The sequence below is a fragment of the Procambarus clarkii genome, chromosome 69, assembly GCF_040958095.1.
Source record: "Procambarus clarkii isolate CNS0578487 chromosome 69, FALCON_Pclarkii_2.0, whole genome shotgun sequence".
Taxonomy (NCBI): Eukaryota; Metazoa; Arthropoda; class Malacostraca; order Decapoda; family Cambaridae; genus Procambarus; species Procambarus clarkii.
In genome coordinates, this window is record NC_091218.1 from 542,486 (window position 1) to 570,023 (window position 27,538).

Genomic DNA, 27,538 nt, shown 5'->3' on the forward strand with positions numbered 1-27,538 from the left:
ATTTCGAGGCCTGAGCCATATTTTGGAGCCAAATTCTGGCTCTATGCACGTATTCGCAGTTTGATATTACGACTTTTTATATCCAACAAATGCCAAGTCCTGAAACCGGCAGTGAGTCACATTTTGAATCAACTCCCCCTGCAGTTTTCGAAATATCCCAAATATTAAAATTTCGAGGCCTAAGTCATATTTTGGAGCCAAATTCTGGCTCTCTGCACGTATTCGCAGTTTGAAATTACGACTTTTTTATACCCAACTTATGCGAAGTACTGAAAGCTGCATTTGGTCATATTTGTCCGAAACTCCCCTGCAGTTTTCAAAATATCCCAAACATCCCAATTTCGAGAGCTGATCCATATTTTTGAGCCAAATTCTGGCACTCTGCACGTATTCGCAGTTTGAAATTACGAATTTTTATACCCAACATATGCTAAGTACTGAAAGCGGCAGTTAGTCACGTTTTGCACAAACTCCTCTGTAGTTAAAAAAATATCCCAAGTATTCCAATTTCGAGGCCTGAGCTATATTTTGGAGTCAAATTCTGGCTCTCTGCACGTATTCGCAGTTTGAAATTACGACTTTTCATACCCAACAAATGCCAAGTACTGAAAGCAGCGTTTGGTCATATTTGTCCCAAACCTCACGCAGTTTTCAAAATATCCCAAACATCCCAATTTCGAGGCCTGAGTCATATTTTTGAGCCAAATTCAGACTCTCTGCACGCATTCGCAGTCTGAAATTACGATTTTTTATACCCAACATGTCATGTACTGATAGCGGCAGTGAGTCACGTTTTGCACAAACTCCCCTGCAGTTTTCAAAATATCCCAAACATCCCAATTTCGAGGCCTGAGCCATATTTTTGAGCCAAATTCTGGCTCTCTGCACGTATTCGCAGTTTGAAATTACGAATTTTTATACCCAACATATGCTAAGTACTGAAAGCTGCAGATAGTCACGTTTTGCCCAAACTCCTCTGTAGTTAAACAAATATCCCAAGTATTCCAATTTCGTGGCCTGAGCTATGTTCTGGAGTCAAATTCTGGCTCTCTGCACGTATTCGCAGTTTGAAATTACGACTTTTTATACCCAACATATGCCAAGTACTGAAAGCGGCATTTGGTCATATTTGTCCCAAACCTCCCGTAGTTTTCAAAATATCCCAAACATCCCAATTTCGAGGCCTGAGTCATATTTTGGAGCAAAATTCTGGCTCTATGCACGTATTCGCAGTTTGAAATTACGACTTTTTATACCCAACGTATGCCAAGTCCTGAAAGTGGCAGAGTCACATTTTGCACAAACTCCCCTGCAGTTTTCGAAATATCCCAAATATCCCAATTTCGAGGCCTGAGCCATATTTTGGAGCCAAATTCAGGCTCTCTGCACGTATTCGCAGTTTGAAATTACGACTTTTTATACCCAACATATGCCAAGTACTGAAAGCGGCAGTGAGTCACATTTTGCACAAACTCCCCTGCAGTTTCCAAAATATCCCAAACATCTCATTTTTCAGGCCTGAACCATATTTTGGAGCCAAATTCTGGCTCTCTGCATGTATTCGCAGTTTGAAATTACGAGTTTTTATACACAACATATGCCAATTCCTAAAAGCAACAGTGAGTCACATTTTGCACAAACTCCCCTGCAGTTTTCAAAATATCCCAATTTTGAGGCCTAAGCCATATTTTGGAGCCAAATTCTGGCTCTCGGCACGTATTCGCAGTTTGAAATTACGACTTATTATACCCAACATATGCCAAGTACTGCAAGCGGCAGTTTGTCACATTTTGCACAAACTCCCCTGCAGTTTTCGAAATATCCCAAATATCTTAATTTCGAGGCCTGAGGAATATTTTGGAGCAAAATTATGGCTCTCTGCACGAATTCGCAGTTTGAAGTTTTGACTTTTTATACCCAACATATGCCAAGTATTGAAAGCGGCGTTTGGTCACATTTGTCCCAAACCTCCCTGCAGTTTTCAAAATATCCCAAACATCCCAATTTCGAGGCCTGAGCCATATTTTGGAGCCAACTTCTGGCTCTATGCACGTACTCGCAGTTTGAAATTACGACTTTTTATACCCAACATATGCCAAATCCTGAAAGTGGCAGTGAGTCACATTTCGCACAAACTCCCCTGCAGTTTTCGAAATATCCCAAATATCCCAATTTCGAGTCCTGAGCCATATTTTGGAGCCAATTTCAGGCTCTCTGCACGTATTCGCAGTTTGAAATTTCGTCTTTTTTTATTCCCAACATATGCCAAGTACTGAAAGCGGCGTTTGGTCATATTTGTCCCAAACATCCCAATTTCGAGGCCTGAGCCATATTTTGGAGCCAAATTCAGGCTCTATGCACGTATTCTCAGTTTGAAATTACGACTTATTATGCCCAACATATGCCAAGTACTGAAAGCGGCAATGAGTCAAATTTTGCACAAACTCCCCTGCAATTTTCAAAAAAGTCCCAAACATGCCAATTTTGAGGCCTGAGCCATATTTTGGAGTCAAATTCAGGCTCTCTGCACGTATTCGCAGTTTGAAATTACGACTTATTATACCCAACATATGCCAAGTACTGAAAGCGACAATGAGTCACATTTTGCACAAACTCCCCTGCAGTTTTCAAAATATCCAAAACATCCCAATTTCGAGGCCTGAGCCATATTTTGGAGCCAAATTCAGGCTCTATGCACGTATTCGCAGTTTGATATTACGACTTTTTATAACCAACATATGCCATGTCCTGAAAGAGGCAGTGAGTTACAATTATGCACAAACTCCCCTGCAGTTTTGAAAATATTCCAAATATCCCAATTTCGAGGCCTCAGCCATATTTTGGAGACAAATTCTGGCTTTCTGCACGTATTCGTAGTTTGAAGTTGCGACTTTTTTATACCTAACATATACCAAGTACTGAAAGCGTTGTTTGGTCACATTTATCCCAAACCACCCTGCAGTTTTCAAAATATCCCAAACAACCCAATTTCGAGGCCTGAGCCATATTTTGGAGCCAAATTCTGGCTCTATGCATGTATTCGCAGTTTGATATTACGACTTTTTATACCCAACAAATGCCAAGTCCTGAAACCGGCAGTGAGTCACATTTTGCATCAACTCCCCTGCAGTTTTCGAAATATCCCAAATATCCAAATTTCGAGGCCTGAACCATATTTTGGTGTCAAATTCTGCCTCTCTGTACGTATTCGCAGTTTGAAATTGCGACTTTTTTATACCCAACATATGCCAAGTACTGAATGCGGCGTTTGGGCATATTTGTTCCAATCCCCCCTGCAGTTTTCAAAATATCCCAAACATCCCAATTTCAAGGCCTGAGCTATATTTTGGAGCCAAATTCTGGCTCTATGCACGTATTCGCAGTTTGAAATTGCGACTTTTTATATCCAACATATGTCAAGTCCTGAAAGTGGCAGTGAGTCACATTTTGCACAAACTCCCATGCATTTTTCGAAATATGCCAAATATCCCAACTTCGGGGCCTGAGCCATATTTTGGAGCCAAGTTCTAGCTCTCTGCACGTATTCGCAGTCTGAAATTGCGACTTTTTTATACCCAACATATGCCACATGCTGAAAGCGGCGTTTGGAAACATTTGTCCCAATCCCCCCTGCAGTTTTCAACAAATCTCAAACATCCCAATTTCGTAGCCTGAGCAATATTTTGGAGCAAAATTCAGGCTCTCTGCACGTATTCACAGTTTGAAATTACGACTTTTTATACCCAACATATGCAAAGTGCTGAAAGCGGCAGTGAGTCACATTTTGCACAAACTCCCCAGCAGTTTTCAAAATATCCCAAACTTCCCAATTTCGAGGCCTGAACCATATTTTGGAGCCAAATTCTGGCTCTCTGAACGTATTCGCAGTTTGAAATTACGATTTTTTATACACAACATATGCTAATTCCTGAAAGAGGCAGTGAGTCACATTTTGTACAAACTGCCCTGCAGTTTTCAAAATATCCCAAATATCCCAATTTCGAGGCCTGAGCCATATTTTGGAGCCAAATTCTGGCTCTATGCACGTTTTCGCATTTTGAAATTTCGACTTTTTATACCCAACTTATGCCAAGTACTGAAAGCAGCGTTTGGTCACATTTGTCCCAAAACTCCCTGCAGTTTTTAAAATATCCCAAAAATCCCAATTTCGAGGCCTGAGCCATATTTTGGAGCTAAATTCTGGCTCTAGGCACGTATTCGCCGTTTGAAATTACGACTTTTTATACCCAACATATGCCATGTACTGAAAGTGACAGTGAGTCACATTTTGCACAAACTCCCCTGCAGTTTTCAAAATATCCCAAATATCCCAATTTCGAGGGTTGAGCTATATTTTGGAGCCAAATTCTGGCTCTCAGCACGTATTCGCAGTTTGAAATTACGACTTTTTATATGAAACATATGCAAAGTAATGGACGCGGCGTTTGGTCATATTTGTCCCAAACCCCCCCGCAGTTTTCAAAATATCCCAAACATCCCAATTTCGAGACCTGAACCATATTTTGGAGCCAAAATCTGGCTCTATGCACGTATTCGCAGTTTGAAATTACGACTTTTTATACCCAAAATATGCCAAGACCTGAAAGTGGAAGTGAGTAATATTTTGCACAAACTCCCCTGCAGTTTTCGAAATATCCCAAATATCTGAATTTCGAGGCATGAGCAATATTTTGGAGCCAAATTCAGGCTCTCTGCACGTATTCGCAGTTTGAAATTACGACTTTTTTATACCCAACATATGCCAAGTCCTGAAAGCGGCAGTGAGTTACGTTTTGCACAAACTCCCCTGCAGTTTCCAAAATATCCCAAATATCCAAATTTCGAGGCCTGAGCCATATTTTGGATCCAAATTCTGGCTTTCTGCACGTATTCGCAGTATGAAATTGCGACTTTTTTATACCCAACATATGCCAATTACTGAAAGCGGCGTTTGGACACATTTGTCCCAATCCCCCCTGCAGTTTTTAAAATATCCCAAACATCCCAATTTCGAGGCCTGAGGCATATTTTGGAGCCAAATTCAGGCTCTCTGCACGTATTCGCAGTTTGAAATTACGACTTTTTATACGAAACATATGCAAAGTAATGAAAGCGGCGTTTGGTCATATTTGTCCCAAACCCCCCCCCGCAGTTTTCAATATATGCCAAACATCCTAATTTCGAGGCCTGAGCCATATTTTGGAGCCAAATTCTGGCTCTCTGCACGTATTCGCAGTTTGAAATTAATACTTTTTATACCCAACATATGCCAAGTTCTGAAAGCGGCTGTTAGTCACATTTTGCACAAACTCCCCTGCAGTTTTCAAAATATCCCAAACATCCCAATTCCAAGGCCTGAGCCATATTTTGGAGCCGAATTCTGGCTCTCTGCACGTATTCGCAGTTTGAAATTACGAATTTTTTATACCCAACATATGCGAAGTACTGTAAGAAGCGTTTGGTAACATTTTGCACAAACACCCCTGCAGTTTTGAAAATATCCCAAACATCCCAATATTGAGGCCTGAGCCATATTTTGGAGCCAAATTCTGGCTCTCTGCACTTATTCGCAGTTTTATATTACGATTTTTATACCCAACATATGCCAAGTCCTGAAAGCGGCAGTGAGTCACATTTTGCACAAATACTCCTGCAGTTTTTGAGATATCCCAGATATCCCAATTTCGAGGCCTAAGCCATATTTTGGAGCCAAATTCTGGCTCTTTGCACGTATTCGCAGTTTGAAATTACGATTTTTTATACCCAACATATGCTAATTACTGAAAGCGGCGTTTGGTCACATTTGTCCCAAACCTCCCTGCAGTTTTCAAAATATCCCAAATATCCAAATATATGCTAAGTACTGAAAGCGGCGTTTGGTCACATTTGTCCCAAACCTCCCTGCAGTTTTCAAAATTTCCCAAGTATCCAAATTTCGAGGCCTGAGGCATATTTTGGAGCCAAATTCTGGCTCTCTACACGTATTCGCAGTTTGAAATTACGACTTTTTTATACTCAACATATGGGAAGTACTGAAAGCGGCGTTTGGTCACATTTGTCCCAAACCTCCCTGCAGTTTTCAAAATATCCCAAACATCCCAATATAGAGGCGTGAGCTATATCTTTGAGCCAAATTCTGGCTCTCTTCACGTATTCGCAGTTGGAAATTACGACTCTTTATAAGTAACATATGCCAAGTACTGAAAGCAGCGTTTGGTCGTATTTGTCCCAAACCCCTCTGCAGTTTTCAAAATTTCCCAAACATCCCAATTTCGAGGCCTGAGCCATATTTTGGAGCCAACTTCAGGCTCTCTTCACGTATTCGCAGTTCGCAATTACGACTTTTTATACCCAACATATGCCAAGTACTGAAAGCGGCAGTGAGTCACATTTTGCACAAACTCCACTGCAGTTTTCATAATATTCCAAACATCCCAATTTCGAGGCCTGAGCCATATTTTTTTACCAAATTCTGGCTCTCTGCACGTATTCGTAGTTTGAAAATTCGCATTTATTATACCCAACACATGCGAAGTACTGAAAGCGGCGTTTGGTCACATTTGTCCCAAACCTCCCTGCAGTTTTCAAAATATCCCAAACATCCCCATATCGAGGCCTGAGCAAAATTTTGGAGCCAAATTCTGGCTCTCTGCACGTATTCGCAGTTTGAAATTACGACTTTTTATACGAAACATATGCAAAGTAATGGATGCGGCGTTTGGTCATATTTGTCCCAAACCCCCCCGCAGTTTTCAAAATATCCCAAACATCCCAATTTCGAGACCTGAACCATATTTTGGAGCCAAAATCTGGCTCTATGCTCGTATTCGCAGTTTGAAATTACGACTTTTTATACCCAACATATGCCAAGTCCTGAAAGTGGCAGTGAGTCATATTTTGCACAAACTCCCCTACAGTTTTGGAAATATCCCAAATATCCCAATTTCGAGGCCTGAGCAATATTTTGGAGCCAAATTCTGTCTCTCTGCACGTATTCGCAGTTTGGAATTATGACTTTTTATACTCAATATATGCCAAGTCCTGAAAGCGGAAGTGATTTACATTTTGCACAAACTCCCCTGCAGTTTTCGAAATATCCCAAATATCCCAATTTCGAGGCCCAAACAATATTTTGGAACCAAATTCAGGCTCTCTGCACGTATTCGCAGTTTGAATTTACGACTTTTTATACCCAACATATGCCAAGTAGTAAAAGCGGCAGTGAGTCACATTTTGCACAAACTCCCCCTGCAGTTTTTAAAATATCCCAAACATCCCAATATTGAGGCCTGAGCCATATTTTGGAGCCAAATTCTGGCTCTCTGCACGTTTTCGCAGTTTGATATTACGATTTTTATACCCAACATATGCCAAGTACTGCAAGCGGCGTTTGGTCATATTTGTCCCAACCCCCCCTGCAGTTGTCAAAATATCCCAAACATCCCAATATCGACGCCTGAGCCATATTTTGCAGCCAAACTCTAGCTCTATGCACGTATTCGCAGTTTGAAATTACGACTTTTTATACCTAACATATGCCAAGTCCTGAAAGCGGCAGTGAGTCACATTTTGCACAAACTCCCCTGCAGTTTTCGAAATATCCTAAATATTACAATTTCGAGGTCTGAGCCATATTTTGGAGCCAAATTCTGGCTCTCTGCACGTATTCGCAGTTTGAAATTGGTACTTTTTTAAATCCAACATATGCGAAGTACTGAAAGCGGCGTTTGGTCACATTTGTCCCAATCCCCCCTGCAGTTTTTTAAATATCCCAAACATCCCATTTTCGTGGCCTGAGCCATATTTTGGACCCAAATTCTGGCTCTCTGCACGTATTCGCAGTTTGAATTACGAATTTTTAAACCCAACTTAAGCCAAGTACTGAAAGCGGCGTTTGGTCACATTTGTCCGAAACCTCTCTGCAGTTTTCAAAATATCCCAAATATCCCAATTTCGAGGCCTGAGCAATATTTTGGAGCCAAATTCTGGCTCTCTGCACGTATTCGCAGTTTGAAATTAATACTTTTTATACCCAACATATGCCAAGTTCTGAAAGCGGCTGTTAGTCACATTTTGCACAAACTCCCCTGCAGTTTTCAAAATATCCCAAACATCCCAATTCCAAGGCCTGAGCCATATTTTGGAGCCGAAATCTGGCTCTCTGCACGTATTCGCAGTTTGAAATTACGAATTTTTTATACCCAACATATGCGAAGTACTGTAAGCGGCGTTTGGTAACATTTTGCACAAACACCCCTGCAGTTTTGAAAATATCCCAAACATCCCAATATTGAGGCCTGAGCCATATTTTGGAGCCAAATTCTGGCTCTCTGCACTTATTCGCAGTTTTATATTACGATTTTTATACCCAACATATGCCAAGTCCTGAAAGCGGCAGTGAGTCACATTTTGCACAAATACTCCTGCAGTTTTCGAGATATCCCAGATATCCCAATTTCGAGGCCTAAGCCATATTTTGGAGCCAAATTTTGGCTCTTTGCACGTATTCGCAGTTTGAAATTACGATTTTTTATACCCAACATATGCTAAGTACTGAAAGCGGCGTTTGGTCACATTTGTCCCAAACCTCCCTGCAGTTTTCAAAATATCCCAAATATCCAAATTTCGAGGCCTGAGGCATATTTTGGAGCCAAATTCTGGCTCTCTACACGTATTCGCAGTTTGAAATTACGACTTTTTTATACTCAACATATGGGAAGTACTGAAAGCGGCGTTTGGTCACATTTGTCCCAAACCTCCCTGCAGTTTTCAAAATATCCCAAACATCCCAATATAGAGGCGTGAGCTATATTTTTGAGCCAAATTCTGGCTCTCTTCACGTATTCGCAGTTGGAAATTACGACTCTTTATAAGTAACATATGCCAAGTACTGAAAGCAGCGTTTGGTCGTATTTGTCCCAAACCCCTCTGCAGTTTTCAAAATTTCCCAAACATCCCAATTTTGAGGCCTGAGCCATATTTTGGAGCCAACTTCAGGCTCTCTTCACGTATTCGCTGTTTGCAATTACGACTTTTTATACCCAACATATGCCAAGTACTGAAAGCGGCAGTGAGTCACATTTTGCACAAACTCCACTGCAGTTTTCATAATATTCCAAACTTCCCAATTTCGAGGCCTGAGCCATATTTTGGAACCAAATTCTGGCTCTCTGCTCGTATTCGTAGTTTGAAAATTCGCATTTTTTATACCCAACACATGCGAAGTACTGAAAGCGGCGTTTGGTCACATTTGTCCCAAACCTCCCTGCAGTTTTCAAAATATCCCAAACATCCCCATATCGAGGCCTGAGCCATATTTTGGAGCCAAATTCTGACTCTCTGCACGTATTCGCAGTTTGAAATTACGACTTTTTATACGAAACATATGCAAAGTAATAGAAGCGGCGTTTGGTCATATTTGTCCAAAACCCCCCCTGCTGATTCAACATATCCCAAACATCCCAATTTCGAAGCCTGAGCCATATTTTGGAGTCAAATTCTGGCTCTATGCACGTATTCGCAGTTTTAAATTACGACTTTTTATACACAACATATGCCAATTCCTGAAAGTGGCACTGAGTCACATTTTGCACAAAACTCCCCTGCAGTTATCAAAATTTCCCAAATATCCCAATTTCGAGGCCTGAGCCATATTTTGGAGCCAAATTCTGGCTCTCTGCACGTATTCGCAGTTTGAAATTACGACTTATTATACTCAACATATGCCAAGTACTGAAAGCGGCAATGAGTCATATTTTGAACAAAATCCCCTGCAATTTTCAAAATATCCCAAACATCCCAATTTCGAGGCCTGATCCATATTTTGGAGTCAATTTCTTACTCTCTGCACATATTCGCAGTTTGAAATTACGAATTTTTTATACCCAACATATGCGAAGTACTGAAAGCGGCGTTTGGTCACATTTGTCCCAAACCTCCCTACAGTTTTAAAAATATCCCAAACATCCCAATATCGAGGCCTGAGCCATATTTTGGAGCCAACTTCTGGCTCTCTGCACGAATTCGCAGTTTGAAATTACGACTTTTTATACGGAATATATGCCAAGAAATGAAAGCGGCGTTTGGTCATATTTGTCCCAAACCCCCCTGCTGTTTTCAAATTATCCCAAACATCCCAATTTCGTAGCCTAAGCAATATTTTGGAGCAAAATTCTGGCTCTATGCACGTATTCGCAGTTTGAAATTACGACTTTTTATATCCAACATATGTCAAGTCCTGAAAGTGGCAGTGAGTCACATTTTGCGCAAACTTACATGCATTTTACGAAATATGCCAAATATCCCAACTTCGGGGCCTGAGCCATATTTTGAAGCCAAATTCAGGCTCTCTGCACGTATTCGCAGTTTTAAATTACGACTTTTTATACCCAACATATGCCAAGTACTGAAAGTAGCGTTTGGTCACATTTGTCCCAAACCGCCCAGCAGTTTTCAAAATATCCCAAACATCCAAGTTTCGAGGCCTTAGCCATATTTTGGAGCCAAATTTTGGCTCTATAGATGTATTCGCAGTTTGATATTACGACTTTTTATACCCAACATATGCCAAGTCCTGAAAGCGGCAGTGAGTCACATTTTGCACAAATTCTCCTGCAGTTTTTCGAGATATCCCAGATATCCCAATTTCGAGGCCTAAGCCATATTTTAGAGCCAAATTCTGGCTCTCTGCACGTATTCGCAGTTTGAAATTACGATTTTTTATACCCAACATATGCTAAGTACTGAAAGCGGCGTTTGGTTACATTTGTCCCAAACCTCCCTGCAGTTTTCAAAATATCCCAAATATCCCAATTTCGAGGCCTGAGGCATATTTTGGAGCCAAATTCTGGCTCTCTACACGTATTCGCAGTTTGAAATTACGACTTTTTTATACTCAACATATGGGAAGTACTGAAAGCGGCGTTTGGTCACATTTGTCCCAAACCTCCCTGCAGTTTTCAAAATATCCCAAACATCCCAATATCGAGGCGTGAGCTATATTTTGGAGCCAAATTCTGGCTCTCTTCACGTATTCGCAGTTGGAAATTACGACTCTTTATACGTAACATATGCCAAGTACTGAAAGCAGCGTTTGGTCGTATTTGTCCCAAACCCCTCTGCAGTTTTCAAAATTTCCCAAACATCCCAATTTCGAGGCCTGAGCCATATTTTCGAGCCAACTTCAGCCTCTCTTCACGTATTCGCTGTTTGCAATTTCGACTTTTTATACCCAACATATGCCAAGTACTGAAAGCGGCAGTGAGTCACATTTTGCACAAACTCCACTGCAGTTTTCATAATATTCCAAACTTCCCAATTTCGAGGCCTGAGCCATATTTTGGAACCAAATTCTGGCTCTCTGCTCGTATTCGTAGTTTGAAAATTCGCATTTTTAATACCCAACACATGCGAAGTACTGAAAGCGGCGTTTGGTCACATTTGTCCCAAACCTCCCTGCAGTTTTCAAAATATCCCAAACACCCCCATATCGACGCCTGAGCCATATTTTGGAGCCAAATTCTGGCTCTCTGCACGTATTCACAGTTTGAAATTACGACTTTTATACGAAACATATGCAAAGTAATGGAAGCGGCGTTTGGTCATATTTGTCCCAATCCCCCCCCGCAGTTTTCAAAATATCCCAAACATCCCAATTTCGAGACATGAACCATATTTTGGAGCCAAATTCAGGCTCTATGCACGTATTCGCAGTTTGAAATTACGACTTTTTATACACAACATATGCCAATTCCTGAAAGCGGCAGTGAGTCACATTTTGCACAAACTCCCCTGCAGTTTCCAAAATATCCCAAATATCCAAATTTTGAGTCCTGAGCCATATTTTGGAACCAAATTCTGGCTTTCTGCACGTATTCGCAGAATGAAATTGCAACTTTTTTTATACCCAACTTATGCCAAGTACTTAAAGCGGCGTTTGGTCACATTTGTCCCAATCCCCCCTGCAGTTTTCAAAATGTCCCAAACATCCCAATTTCGAGGCCTGAGGCATATTTGGGAGCCAAATTCAGGCTCTCTGCACGTATTTGCAGTTTGCAATTACGACTTTTTATACCCAACATATGCGAAGTACTGAAAGCGGCGTTTGGTCACATTTGTCCCAAACCTCCATGCAGTTTTCAAAATATCCCAAACATACCAATATCGAGGCCTGAGCCATATTTTGGAGCCAAATTTTGGCTCTCTGCACGTATTCGCAGTTTGAAATTACGACTTTTTATACGAAACATATGCAAAATAATGAAACCGGCGTTTGGTCATATTTGTCCCAAACCCCCCCGCAGTTTTCAATATATCCCAAACATCCCAATTTGGAGGCCTGAGCCATATTTTGGAGCCAAATTCTGGCTCTCTGCACGTATTCACAGTTTGAAATTACTACTTTTTATACCCAACATATGCCATGTCCTGAACGTGGCAGTGAGTCACATTTTGCACAAACTCCCCTGTAGTTTAAAAAATATCCCAAATATCCAAATTTCGAGGCCTGAGCTATATTTTGGAGCCAAATTCTGGCTCTCAGCACGTATTCGCAGTTTGAAATTACGACTCTTTATACCCAACATATGCCATGTCCTGAATGTGGCAGTGAGTCACATTTTGCACAAACTCCCCTGCAGTTTTCGAAATATCCCAAACATCCCAATTTCGAGGCCCGAGTCATATTTTGGAGCCAAATTCTGCCTCTATGCACGTTTTCGCAGTTTGAAATTACGACTTTTTATACCCAACGTATGCCAAGTCCTGAAAGTGGCAGTGAGTCACATTTTGCACAAAACCACTGCAGTTTTCGAGATATCCCAAATATCCCAATTTCGAGGCCTAAGCCATATTTTGGAGCCAAATTCAGGCTATCTGCACGTATTTGCAATTTGCAATTACGACTTTTTATACCCAACATATGCAAAGTAATGAAAGCGGCGTTTGGTCATATTTGTCCCAAACCCCCCCGCAGTTTTCAATATATCCCAAACATCCCAATTTGGAGGCCTGAGCCATATTTTGGAGCCAAATTCAGGCTCTCTGCACGTATTCGGAGTTTGAAATTACTACTTTTTATACCCAACATATGCCAAGTTCTGTAAGCGGCTTTTATTTACATTTTGCACAAACTCCCCTGTAGTTTAAAAAATATCCCAAATATCCCAATTTCGAGGCCTGAGCTATATTTTGGAGCCAAATTCTGGCTCTCTGCTGGTTTTCGCAGTTTGAAATTACGATTTTTTATACCCAACATATGCCAAGTCCTGAAAGTGGCAGTGAGTCACATTTTGCACAAAACCCCTGCAGTTTTCGAAATATCCCAAAGATCCCAATTTCGAGGCCTGAAACATATATTGGAGCCAAATTCTGGCTCTCTGCACGTATTCTCAGTTTGAAATTACGACTTTTTATACCCAACATATGCCAAGTACGGAAAGCGGCTGTTAGTCACATTTTGCAAAAACTCCCCTGTAGTTTAAAAAATATTCCAATTTCGAGGCCTCAGCTATATTTTGGAGCCAAATTCTGGCTCTCTGCACGTATTCGCAGTTTGAAATTATGACTTTTTATACCCAACATATGCCATGTCCTGAAAGTGGCAGTGAGTCACATTTTGCACAAACTCCCCTGCAGTTTTCGAAATATCCCAAATATCCCAATTCCGAGGCCTGAGCCATATTTTGGAGCCAATTTCTGGCTCTCTGCACGTATTCGCAGTTTGAAATTACGACTTGTTATACCCAACATATGCCAAGTACGGAAAGCAACAGTGAGTCACATTTTGCACAAACTCCCCTGCAGTTTTCAAAATATCCCAAACATCACAATTTCGAGGCCTGAGCCGTATTTTGGAACTAAATTCTGGCTCTCTGCTCTTATTCGGAGTTTGAAATTACGACTTTTTATACCCAACATATGCCAAGTAGTAAAAGCGGCAGTGAGTCACATTTTGCACAAACTCCCCTGCACTTTTCAAAATATCCCAAACATCCCAATTCCAAGGCCTGAGCCATATTTTGAAGCCAAATTCTGGCTCTCTGCACGTATTCGCAGTTTGATATTACAAATTTTTTATACCCAACATATGCGAAGTACTGTAAGCGGCGTTTGGTAACATTTTGCACAAACTCGCCTGCAGTTTTCAAAATATCCCAAACATCCCAATATCGAGGCCTGAGCCATATTTTGGAGCCAAATTCTGGCTCTCTGCACGTATTCGCAGTTTGATATTACGACTTTTTATACCCAACATATGCCAAGTACTGCAAGCGGCGTTTGGTCACATTTGTTCCAATCCCCCATGCAGTTGTCAAAATATCCCAAACATCCCAATATAGACGCCTGAGCCATATTTTGGAGCCAAAATCTAGCTCTGTGCACGTATTTGCAGTTTGAAATTAGGACTTTTTATACCTAACATATGCCAAGACCTGAAAGTGGAAGTGAGTCACATTTTGCACAAACTCCCCTGCAGTTTTCGAAATATCCTAAATATCCCAATTTCGAGGCCTGAGCCATATTTTGGAGCCAAATTCTGGCTCTCTGCACGTATTCGCAGTTTGAAATTGCTACTTTTTTAAACCCAACATATGTGAAGTACTGAAAGCGGCGTTTGGTCACATTTGTCCCAATCCCCCCTGCAGTTTTTAAAATATCCCAAACATCCCAATTTCAAGGCCTGAGCCATATTTTGGACCCAAATTCTGGCTCTCTGCACGTATTCGCAGTTTGAATTACGACTTTTTATACCCAACATATGCCAAGTACTGAAAGTGGCGTTTGGTCACATTTGTCCCAAACCGCCCAGCAGTTTTCAAAATATCCCAAACATCCAAGTTTCGAGGCCTTAGCCATATTTTGGAGCCAAATTTTGGCTCTATGGATGTATTCGCAGTTTGATATTACGACTTTTTATACCTAACATATGCCAAGTCCTGAAAGCGACAGTGAGTCACATTTTGCACAAATTGTCCTGCAGTGTACAAGATATCCCAAACATCCCAATTTCGAGGCCTGAGCCATATTTTGGAGCCAACTTCAGCCTCTCTTCACGTATTCGCTGTTTGCAATTTCGACTTTTTATACCCAACATATGCCAAGTACTAAAAGCGGCAGTGAGTCACATTTTGCACAAACTCCACTGCAGTTTTCATAATATTCCAAACTTCCCAATTTCGAGGCCTGAGCAATATTTTGGAACCAAATTCTGGCTCTCTGCTCGTATTCGTAGTTTGAAAATTCGCATTTTTAATACCCAACACATGCGAAGTACTGAAAGCGGCGTTTGGTCACATTTGTCCCAAACCTCCCTGCAGTTTTCAAAATATCCCAAACACCCCCATATCGACGCCTGAGCCATATTTTGGAGCCAAATTCTGGCTCTCTGCACGTATTCACAGTTTGAAATTACGACTTTTATACGAAACATATGCAAAGTAATGGAAGCGGCGTTTGGTCATATTTGTCCCAATCCCCCCCCGCAGTTTTCAAAATATCCCAAACATCCCAATTTCGAGACATGAACCATATTTTGGAGCCAAAATCTGGCTCTATGCTCGTATTCGCAGTTTGAAATTACGACTTTTTATACCCAACATATGCCAAGTCCTGAAAGTGGCAGTGAGTCATATTTTGCACAAACTCCCCTGCAGTTTTCGAAATATCCCAAATATCCCAATTTCGTGGCCCGAGCAATATTTTGGAGCCAAATTCAGGCTCTATGCACGTATTCGCAGTTTGAAATTACGACTTTTTATACACAACATATGCCAATTCCTGAAAGCGGCAGTGAGTCACATTTTGCACAAACTCCCCTGCAGTTTCCAAAATATCCCAAATATCCAAATTTTGAGTCCTGAGCCATATTTTGGAACCAAATTCTGGCTTTCTGCACGTATTCGCAGAATGAAATTGCAACTTTTTTTATACCCAACTTATGCCAAGTACTTAAAGCGGCGTTTGGTCACATTTGTCCCAATCCCCCCTGCAGTTTTCAAAATGTCCCAAACATCCCAATTTCGAGGCCTGAGGCATATTTGGGAGCCAAATTCAGGCTCTCTGCACGTATTTGCAGTTTGCAATTACGACTTTTTATACCCAACATATGCGAAGTACTGAAAGCGGCGTTTGGTCACATTTGTCCCAAACCTCCATGCAGTTTTCAAAATATCCCAAACATACCAATATCGAGGCCTGAGCCATATTTTGGAGCCAAATTTTGGCTCTCTGCACGTATTCGCAGTTTGAAATTACGACTTTTTATACGAAACATATGCAAAATAATGAAACCGGCGTTTGGTCATATTTGTCCCAAACCCCCCCGCAGTTTTCAATATATCCCAAACATCCCAATTTGGAGGCCTGAGCCATATTTTGGAGCCAAATTCTGGCTCTCTGCACGTATTCACAGTTTGAAATTACTACTTTTTATACCCAACATATGCCATGTCCTGAACGTGGCAGTGAGTCACATTTTGCACAAACTCCCCTGTAGTTTAAAAAATATCCCAAATATCCAAATTTCGAGGCCTGAGCTATATTTTGGAGCCAAATTCTGGCTCTCAGCACGTATTCGCAGTTTGAAATTACGACTCTTTATACCCAACATATGCCATGTCCTGAATGTGGCAGTGAGTCACATTTTGCACAAACTCCCCTGCAGTTTTCGAAATATCCCAAACATCCCAATTTCGAGGCCCGAGTCATATTTTGGAGCCAAATTCTGCCTCTATGCACGTTTTCGCAGTTTGAAATTACGACTTTTTATACCCAACGTATGCCAAGTCCTGAAAGTGGCAGTGAGTCACATTTTGCACAAAACCACTGCAGTTTTCGAGATATCCCAAATATCCCAATTTCGAGGCCTAAGCCATATTTTGGAGCCAAATTCAGGCTATCTGCACGTATTCGGAGTTTGAAATTACTACTTTTTATACCCAACATATGCCAAGTACGGAAAGCAACAGTGAGTCACATTTTGCACAAACTCCCCTGCAGTTTTCAAAATATCCCAAACATCACAATTTCGAGGCCTGAGCCATATTTTGGAACCAAATTCTGGCTCTCTGCTCTTATTCGGAGTTTGAAATTACGACTTTTTATACCCAAAATATGCCAAGTAGTAAAAGCGGCAGTGAGTCACATTTTGCACAAACTCCCCTGCACATTTCAAAATATCCCAAACATCCCAATTCCAAGGCCTGAGCCATATTTTGAAGCCAAATTCTGGCTCTCTGCACGTATTCGCAGTTTGATATTACAAATTTTTTATACCCAACATATGCGAAGTACTGTAAGCGGCGTTTGGTAACATTTTGCACAAACTCGCCTGCAGTTTTCAAAATATCCCAAACATCCCAATATTGAGGCCTGAGCCATATTTTGGAGCCAAATTCTGTCTCTCTGCACGTATTCGCAGTTTGATATTACGACTTTTTATACCCAACATATGCCAAGTACTGCAAGCGGCGTTTGGTCACATTTGTTCCAATCCCCCATGCAGTTGTCAAAATATCCCAAACATCCCAATATAGACGCCTGAGCCATATTTTGGAGCCAAAATCTAGCTCTGTGCACGTATTTGCAGTTTGAAATTAGGACTTTTTATACCTAACATATGCCAAGACCTGAAAGTGGAAGTGAGTCACATTTTGCACAAACTCCCCTGCAGTTTTCGAAATATCCTAAATATCCCAATTTCGAGGCCTGAGCCATATTTTGGAGCCAAATTCTGGCTCTCTGCACGTATTCGCAGTTTGAAATTGCTACTTTTTTAAACCCAACATATGTGAAGTACTGAAAGCGGCGTTTGGTCACATTTGTCCCAAACCACCCAGCAGTTTTTAAAATATCCCAAACATCCCAATTTCAAGGCCTGAGCCATATTTTGGACCCAAATTCTGGCTCTCTGCACGTATTCGCAGTTTGAATTACGACTTTTTATACCCAACATATGCCAAGTACTGAAAGTGGCGTTTGGTCACATTTGTCCCAAACCGCCCAGCAGTTTTCAAAATATCCCAAACATCCAAGTTTCGAGGCCTTAGCCATATTTTGGAGCCAAATTTTGGCTCTATGGATGTATTCGCAGTTTGATATTACGACTTTTTATACCTAACATATGCCAAGTCCTGAAAGCGACAGTGAGTCACATTTTGCACAAATTCTCCTGCAGTGTACAAGATATCCCAAATATCCCAATTTCCAGGCCTAAGCCATATTTTGGAGCCAAATTCTGGCTCTCTGCCCGTATTCGCAGTTTCAAATTACGATTTTTTATACCCAACATATGCTAAGTACTGAAAGCGGCGTTTGGTCACATTTGTCCCAAACCTCCCTGCAGTTTTCAAAATATCCCAAATATCCCAATTTCGAGGCCTGAGGCATATTTTGGCCAAATTTTGCCTCTCTACACGTATTCGCAGTTTGAAATTACGACTTTTTTATACCCAACATATGGGAAGTACTAAAAGCGGCGTTTGGTCACATTTGTCTCAAACCTCCCTGCAGTTTTCAAAATATCCCAAACATCTCAATATCGAGGCATGAGCTTTATTTTGTAGCCAAATTCTGGCTCTCTGCACGTATTCGCAGTTTGAAATTACGACTTGTTATACCCAACATATGCCAAGTACGGAAAGCAACAGTGAGTCACATTTTGCACAAACTCCCCTGCACTTTTCAAAATATCCCAAACATCCCAATTCCAAGGCCTGAGCCATATTTTGAAGCCAAATTCTGGCTCCCTGCACGTATTCGCAGTTTGATATTACTACTTTTTGTACCGAACATATGCCAAGTACTGAAAGCGGTAGTGAGTCACATTTTGCACAAACTCCAGTGCAGTTTTCAAAATATCCCAAATATCCCAATTTCGAGGCCAGACCCATATTTTGGAGCCAAATTTTGGCTCTCAGCACGTATTCGCAGTTTTATTTTACACTTTTTATACCCAACATATGCCAAGTACTGAAAGCGGCAGTGAGTCACATTTTGCACAAACTCCCCTGCAGTTTTCAAAATATCCCAAATATCCCAATTTCGAGGCCTGACCCATATTTTGGAGCCAAATTTTGGCTCTCTCCACGAATTCGCAGTTTGAAATTGATTCTTTTAATACCCAACATATGCCAAGTACTGAAAGCGGCAGTGAGTCACATTTTGCACAAACTCCCCTGCAGTTTTCAACATATCCCAAACATCCCAATTTCGAGGCCTGAGCCATATTTTGGAGCCAAATTCTGGCTCTCTGCACATATTCGCAGTTTGATATTACGACTTTTTATACCCAACATATGCCAAGTACTGAATGCTGCAGTGAGTCACATTTTGCATAAACTCCCCTGCAGTTTTCAAAATATACAAAACATCCCAATTTCGAGGCCTGAGCCATATTTTGCAGCCAAATTCAGGCGCTTTGCACGTATTCGCAGTTTGAAATTACGACTCATTTATACCCAACATATGCGAAGTACTGAAAGCAGCGTTTGGTCACATTTGTCCCAATCTTCCCTGCAGTTTTCAAAATATCCCAAACAACCCAATATCGAGGCCTGAGATATATTTTCGAGCCAAATTCAGGCTCTCTGCACGTATTCGCTATTTGAAATTACGACTTTTTATACCCAACATATGCCAAGTACTGAAAGAGGCGTTTGGTCACATTTGTCCCAAACCTCCCTGCAGTTTTCAAAATATCCCAAATATCCCAATTTTGAAGGCCTGAGCCATATTTTGTAGCCAAATTCTGGCTCTCTGAACGTATTCACAGTGTGAAATTACGACTTTTTATACCCAACATATGCCAAGTATAGAAAGCGGCGTTTGGTCATAATTGTCCCAAACTCCCCTGCAGTTTTCAAAATATCTCAAACTCCCCTGCAGTTTTCAAAATATCCCAAACTTCCTAATTTCGAGGACTGAGCCATATTTTGGAGCAAAATTCTGGCTCCCTGCACGTATTCGCAGTTTGATATTACGTCTTTTTATACCGAACATATGCCAAGTACTGAAAGCAGTAGTGAGTCACATTTTGCACAAACTCCAGTGCAGTTTTCAAAATATCCCAAATATCCCAATTTCTAGGCCTGACCCATATTTTGGAACCAAATTTTGGCTCTCAGCACGTATTCGCAGTTTTATTTTACACTTTTTATACCCAACATATGCCAAGTACTGAAAGCGGCAGTGAGTCACATTTTGCACAAACTCCCCAGCAGTTATCAAAATACCCCAAATATCCCAATTTCGAGGCCTGACCCATATTTTGGAGCCAAATTCTGGCTCTCTGCACGAATTCGCAGTTTGATATTACGACTTTTTATTCCCAACATATGCCATGTACTGAAAGAGGCAGTGAGTCACATTTTGCACAATTTCCCCAGCAGTTTTCAAAATATACCAAACATCCCAATTTCGAGGCCTGACCCATATTTTGGAGCCAAATTCTGGCTCTCTGCACGTATTCGCAGTTTGAAGTTACGAATTTTTATACCCAGCATATACGAAGTACTGAGAGCGGCTTTTGGTTACATTGGTCTCAATCCCCACTGCAGTTTTGAAAATATCCCAAACTTCCTTATTTCGAGGACTGAGCCATATTTTGGAGCAAAATTCTGGCTCCCTGCACGTATTCGCAGTTTGATATTTCAACTTTTTATACCGAACATATGCCAAGTACTGAAAGCGGTAGTGAGTCACATTTTGCACAAACTCCAGTGCAGTTTTCAAAATATCCCAAATATCCCAATTTCGAGGCCTGACCCATATTTTGGAGCCAAATTTTGGCTCTCTGCACGTATTCGCAGTTTGAAATTGATACTTTTAATACCCAACATATGCCAAGTACTGAAAGCGGGGTTTGGTCACATTTGTCCCAAACCCCCCTGCAGCTTTCAAAATATCCCAAACATCCCAATTTCGAGGCCTGAGCCATATTTTGGAGCCAAATTCTGGTTCTCTGCGCGTATTCGCAGTTTGAAATTACGATTTTTATATACCAAACATGCCAAGTACTGAAAGCGGCTTGTGGTCACATTGGTCCCAATCCCCCCTGCAGTTTTGAAAATATCCCAAACATCCCAATTTCTTGGCCTGAGATATATTTTGGAGCCAAATTCTGGCTCTCTGCACGTATTCGCAGTTTGAAATTACGACTTTTTATACCCAACATATGCCAAGTACTGAAAACGCGGTTTGGTCACATTTCGCACAAACACCACTGCAGTTTTCAAAATATCCCAAACATCCCAATTTCAAGGCCTGAGCCATATTTTGGAGCCAAATTCAATCTCTCTGCACGTGTTCGCAGTTTGAAATTGCGACTTTTTTATACCCAAGCCAAGTACTGAAAGCGGCGTTTGGTCATATTTGTCCCAAACTCCCCTGCAGTTTTCAAAATATCCCAAACTTCCCAATTTCGAGGACTGAGCCATATTTTGGAGCACAATTCTGGCTCCCTGCACGTATTCGCAGTTTGATATTACGAATTTTTATACCGAACATATGCCAAGTACTGAAAGCAGTAGTGAGTCACATTTTGCACAAACTCCCCTGCAGTTTTCAAAATATCCCAAATATCCCAATTTCGAGGCCTGACCCATATTTTGGAGCCAAATTTTGGCTCTCTGCACGTATTCGCAGTTTGAAATTGATACTTTTTATACACAACATATGCCAAGTACTGAAAGCGGGGTTTGGTCACATTTGTCCCAAAACTCCCTGCAGTTTTCAAAATATCACAAACATCCCAATATCGAGGCGTGAGCTATATTTTGTAGCAAAATTCCGGCTCTCTTCACGTATTCGCAGTGGGAAATTACGACTCTTTATACGTAACATATGCCAAGTACTGAAAGCAGCGTTTGGTCGTATTTGTCCCAAACCCCTCTGCAGTTTTCAAAATATCCCAAACAACCCAATTTCGAGGCCGGAGCCATATTTTGGAGCCAAATACTGGCTCTCTGCACGTATTCGCAGTTTGTAATTGCGACTTTTTTATACCCAACATATGCCAAGTACTGAAAGCGGCGTTTGGTCACATTTGTCCGAAACCTCCCTACGGTTTTCAAAATATCCCAAACATCACAATATCGAGGCTTGAGGCATATTTTGGAGCCAAATTCTGGCTCTCTGCACGTATTCGCAGTTAGAAATTACGACTTTTTATACCCAACATATGCCAAGTTCTGAAAGCGGGGTTGGGTCACATTTGTACAAAAGCTCCCTGCAGTTTTCAAAATATCACAAATATCCCAATTTCTGAACCTGAGCCATATTTTGGAACCAAATTCTGGCTCTCTCAACGTATACGCAGTTTGAAATTGCGAATTTTTATACCCAACACATGCCAAGTACTGAAAGAGGGAGTGAGTCACATTTCGCACAAACTAAACTGCATTTTTCAAAATATCCCAAACATCTTAATTTCGAGGCCTGAGTCATATTTTGGAGCCAAATTCTCGCACTCTGCAGGTATTCGCAGTTTGATGTTGCGAATTTCTATACCCAACATATGCCAAGTACTGAAAGTGCCAGCGAGTCACATTTTGCACAAACTCACCTGCAGTTTTCAAGATATCCCAAACATCCCATTTCGAGGCCTGAGCCATATTTTGGAGCCAAATTCTGGCTCTCTGCACGTATTCGCAGTTTGAAATTACGACTTTTTATACCCAACATATGCCTATAGTACTGAAAGTGGCAGTGGGTCACATTTTGAACAAACTCCCCTGCAGTTTTCAAAATATCCCGAACATCAAAATTTCGAGGCCTGAGCCATATTATGTAACCAAATTCTGGCTCTTTGCACGTATTCGCAGTTTGATATTACGACTTTTTACACCCAACATATGCCAAGTACTGTAAGTGGCAGTGAGTCACATTTTGGACAAACTCCCCTGCAGTTTTCAAAATATCCCAAACATTATAATTTCGAGGCCTGAGCCATATTTTGGAGCCAAATTCAGGCTCTCTGCACGTATTTGCAGTTAGAAATTATGACTTTTTATACCCAACATATGCCAAGTACTGAAAGCAGCGTTTGGTCATATTTGTCCCAAACTCCCCTGCAGTTTTCAAAATATCCCAAACATCCCAATTTCGAAGCCTGAGCAATATTTTGGAGCCAAATTCAGGCTCTATGCACGTATTCGCAGTTTGAAATGGCGACTTTTTATATCCAACATATGTCAAGTCCTGAAAGGGGCAGTGAGTCACATTTTGCACAAACTCCCATGCAGTTTTCGAAATATGCCAAATATCCCAATTTCGAGGCCTGAGCCATATTTTGGAGCCAAATTCTGGCTCTCTGCACGTATTCGCAGTCTGAAATTGCGACTTTTTTTATACCCAACATATGCCAAGAGGTGAAAGCGGCGTTTCGTCACATTTGTCCCAATCACCCCTGCAGTTTTCAAAAAATCTCAAACATCCCAATTTCGTGGCCTGAGCCATATTTTGGAGCCAAATTCAGGTTCTCTGCATGTATTCGCAGTTTGAAATTACGACTTTTTATACCCAACATATGCCAAGTACTAAAAGAGGCAGTGAGTCACATTTTGCACAATCTCCCCTGCAGTTTTCAAAATATCCCAAACATCCCAATTTCGGGGCGTGAGCCAAATTTTGGAGCCAAATTCTGGCTCTCTGCACGTATTTGCAGTTTGAAGTTACGAATTTTTATACCCAGCATATACGAAGTACTGAGAGTGGCTTTTGGTTACATTGGTCCCAATCCCCGCTGCAGTTTTGAAAATATCCCAAACATCCCAATTTCGAGGCCTGAGCCATATTTTGGAGCCAAATTCTGGCTCTCTGCATGTATTCGCGGTTTGAAATTACGAATTTTTATACCCAACATATGCCAAGTACTGAAAACGGCGTTTGGTCATATTTGTCCCAAACACCCCTGCAGTTTTCAAAACTTCCCAATCATCCCAATTTCGAGGCCTGAGCTATATTTTGGAGCCAAATTCTGCCTCTCTGCACGTATTCGCAGTTTGAAATTACGACTTTTTATACCCAACGTGTGCCATGTACTGAAAGCGGCAGTGAGTCACATTTTGCACAAACTCCCCTGCAGTTTTCAAAATATCCCAAATATCCCAATTTCGAGGCCTGAGCCATATTTTGGAGCCAAATTCTGGCTCTCTGCACGTATTCACAGTTTGAAATTACGACTTTTTATAACCAACAAATGCCAAGTTCTGAAAGCGGGGTTTGGTCACATTTGTACCAAAGCTCCCTGCAGATTTCAAAATATCCCAAATATCCCAATTTCTAAACCTGAGCCATATTTTGGAACCAAATTTTGGCTCTCTCAACGTATTCGCTGTTTGAAATTACGACTTTTTATACCCAACATATGCCAAGTACTGAAAGAGGGAGTGAGTCACATTTCGCACAAACTCCACTGCAGTTTTCAAAATATCCCAAACATCTTAATTTCGAGGCCTGAGTCATATTTTGGAGCCAAATTCTCGCACTCTGCAGGTATTCGCAGTTTGATATTGCGAATTTCTATACCCAACATATGCCAAGTACTGAAAGTGCCAGCGAGTCACATTTTGCACAAACTCCCCTGCAGTTTTCAAGATATCCCAAACATCCCAATATTGAGGCCTGAGACATATTTTGTAACCCAACATATGTCACAGTGAGTCACATTTTGGCTCTCATTTTGGCTCTCATTTTGGCTTTTCAACAATTCTGGCTCTCTGCATGTATTCGCAGTTTGAAATTACGACTTTTTATACCCAACATATGCCAAGTACAGTAAGCGGCTGTGAGTCACATTTTGGACAAACTCCCCTGCAGTTTTCAAAATATCCCAAACATCCCATTTCGAGGCCTGAGCCATATTTTGGAGCCAAATTCTGACTCTCTGCACGTATTAGCAGTTTGAAATTACGAATTTTTATACCCAACATATGCCTAGTACTGAAAGTGGCAGTGGGTCACATTTTGAACAAACTCCCCTGCAATTTTCAAAATATCCCGAACATCAAAATTTCGAGGCCTGAGCCATATTATGTAACCAAATTCTGGCTCTCTGCACGTATTCGCAGTTTGATATTACGACTTTTTATACCCAACATATGCCAAGTACTGTAAGCGGCAGTGAGTCACATTTTGGACAAACTCCCCTGCAGTTTTCAAAATATCCCAAACATTATAATTTCGAGGCCTGAGCTATATTTTGGAGCCAAATTCATGCTCTCTGCACGTATTTGCAGTTTGAAATTACGACTTTTTATACCCAACATATGCCAAGTACTGAAAGCGGCGTTTGGTCATATTTGTCCCAAACTCCCCTGCAGTTTTCAAAATATCCCAAACATCCCAATTTCGAAGCCTGAGCAATATTTTGGAGCCAAATTCAGGCTCTATGCACGTATTCGCAGTTTGAAATTACGACTTTTTATATCCAACATATGTCAAGTCCTGAAAGTGGCAGTGAGTCATATTTTGCTCAAACTCCCATGCAGTTTTCGAAATATGCCAAATATCCCAATTTCGAGGCCTGAGCCATATTTTGGAACCAAATTCTGGCTCTCTGCACGTATTCGCAGTCTGAAATTGCGACTTTTTTTATACCCAACATATGCCAAGAGCTGAAAGCGGCGTTTGGTCACATTTGTCCCAATCCCCACTGCAGTTTTGAAAAAATCTCAAACATACCAATTTCGTGGCCTGAGCCATATTTTGGAGCCAAATTCAGGCTCTCTGCATGTATTCGCAGTTTGAAATTACGACTTTTTATACCCAACATATGTCAAGTCCTGAAAGCGGCAGTGAGTCACATTTTGCACAAACTCCCCTGCAGTTTTCAAAATATCCCAAACTTCCCAATTTCGAGGCCTGAACCATATTTTGGAGAAAAATTCTGGCTCTCTGAACGTATTCGCAGTTTGAAATTACGACTTTTTATACACAACATATGCCAATTTCTGAAAGCGGCAGTGAGTCACATTTTGTACAAACTGCCCTGCAGTTTTCAAAATATCCCAAATATCCCAATTTCGGGGCCTGAGCCATATTTTGGAGCCAAATTCTGGCTCTCTGCACGTATTCGTAGTTTGAAATTGCGACTTTTTTATACCAAACATATGCCAAGTACTGAAAGCAACGTTTGGTCACATTTGTCACAAACCTCCATGCAGTTTTTAAAATAACCCAAACATCCCAATTTCGAGGCCTGAGCCATATTTTGGAGCCAAATTCTAGCTCTATGCACGTATTCGCAGATTGAAATTACGACTTTTTATACCCAACATATGCCAAGTACTGAAAGTGGCAGTGAGTCCCATTTTGCACAAACTCCCCTGTAGTTTAAAAAATATCCCAAATATCCCAATTTCGAGGCCTGAGCTATATTCTGGAGCCAAATTCTGGCTCTCTGCACGTGTTCGCAGTTTGAAATTACGAATTTTTATACCCAACATAAGCCAAGTACTGAAAGCGGAGTTTGGTCATATATGTCCCAATCCCCCTGCAGTTTTCAAAATATCCCAAACACCTCAATTTCGAGGCCTGAGCCATATTTTGGAGCCAAATTCTGGCTCTCGGCACGTATTCGCAGTTTGAAATTACGACTTTTTATATGAAACATATGCAAAGTAATGGAAGCGGCGTTTGGTCATATTGGTCCCAAACCCCCCAGCAGTTTTCAAAATTTTCCAAACATCCCAATTTCGAGACCTGAACCATATTTTGAAGCCAAAATCTTGCTCTATGCACGTATTCGCAGTTTAAAATTACGACTTTTTATACCCAACATTTTCCAAGTCCTGAAAGCGGCAGTGAGTCATATTTTGCTCAAACTCCCATGCAGTTTTCGAAATATGCCAAATATCCCAATTTCGAGGCCTGAGCCATATTTTGGAACCAAATTCTGGCTCTCTGCACGTATTCGCAGTCTGAAATTGCGACTTTTTTTATACCCAACATATGCCAAGAGCTGAAAGCGGCGTTTGGTCACATTTGTCCCAATCCCCACTGCAGTTTTGAAAAAATCTCAAACATACCAATTTCGTGGCCTGAGCCATATTTTGGAGCCAAATTCAGGCTCTCTGCATGTATTCGCAGTTTGAAATTACGACTTTTTATACCCAACATATGTCAAGTCCTGAAAGCGGCAGTGAGTCACATTTTGCACAAACTCCCCTGCAGTTTTCAAAATATCCCAAACTTCCCAATTTCGAGGCCTGAACCATATTTTGGAGAAAAATTCTGGCTCTCTGAACGTATTCGCAGTTTGAAATTACGACTTTTTATACACAACATATGCCAATTTCTGAAAGCGGCAGTGAGTCACATTTTGTACAAACTGCCCTGCAGTTTTCAAAATATCCCAAATATCCCAATTTCGGGGCCTGAGCCATATTTTGGAGCCAAATTCTGGCTCTCTGCACGTATTCGTAGTTTGAAATTGCGACTTTTTTATACCAAACATATGCCAAGTACTGAAAGCAACGTTTGGTCACATTTGTCACAAACCTCCATGCAGTTTTTAAAATAACCCAAACATCCCAATTTC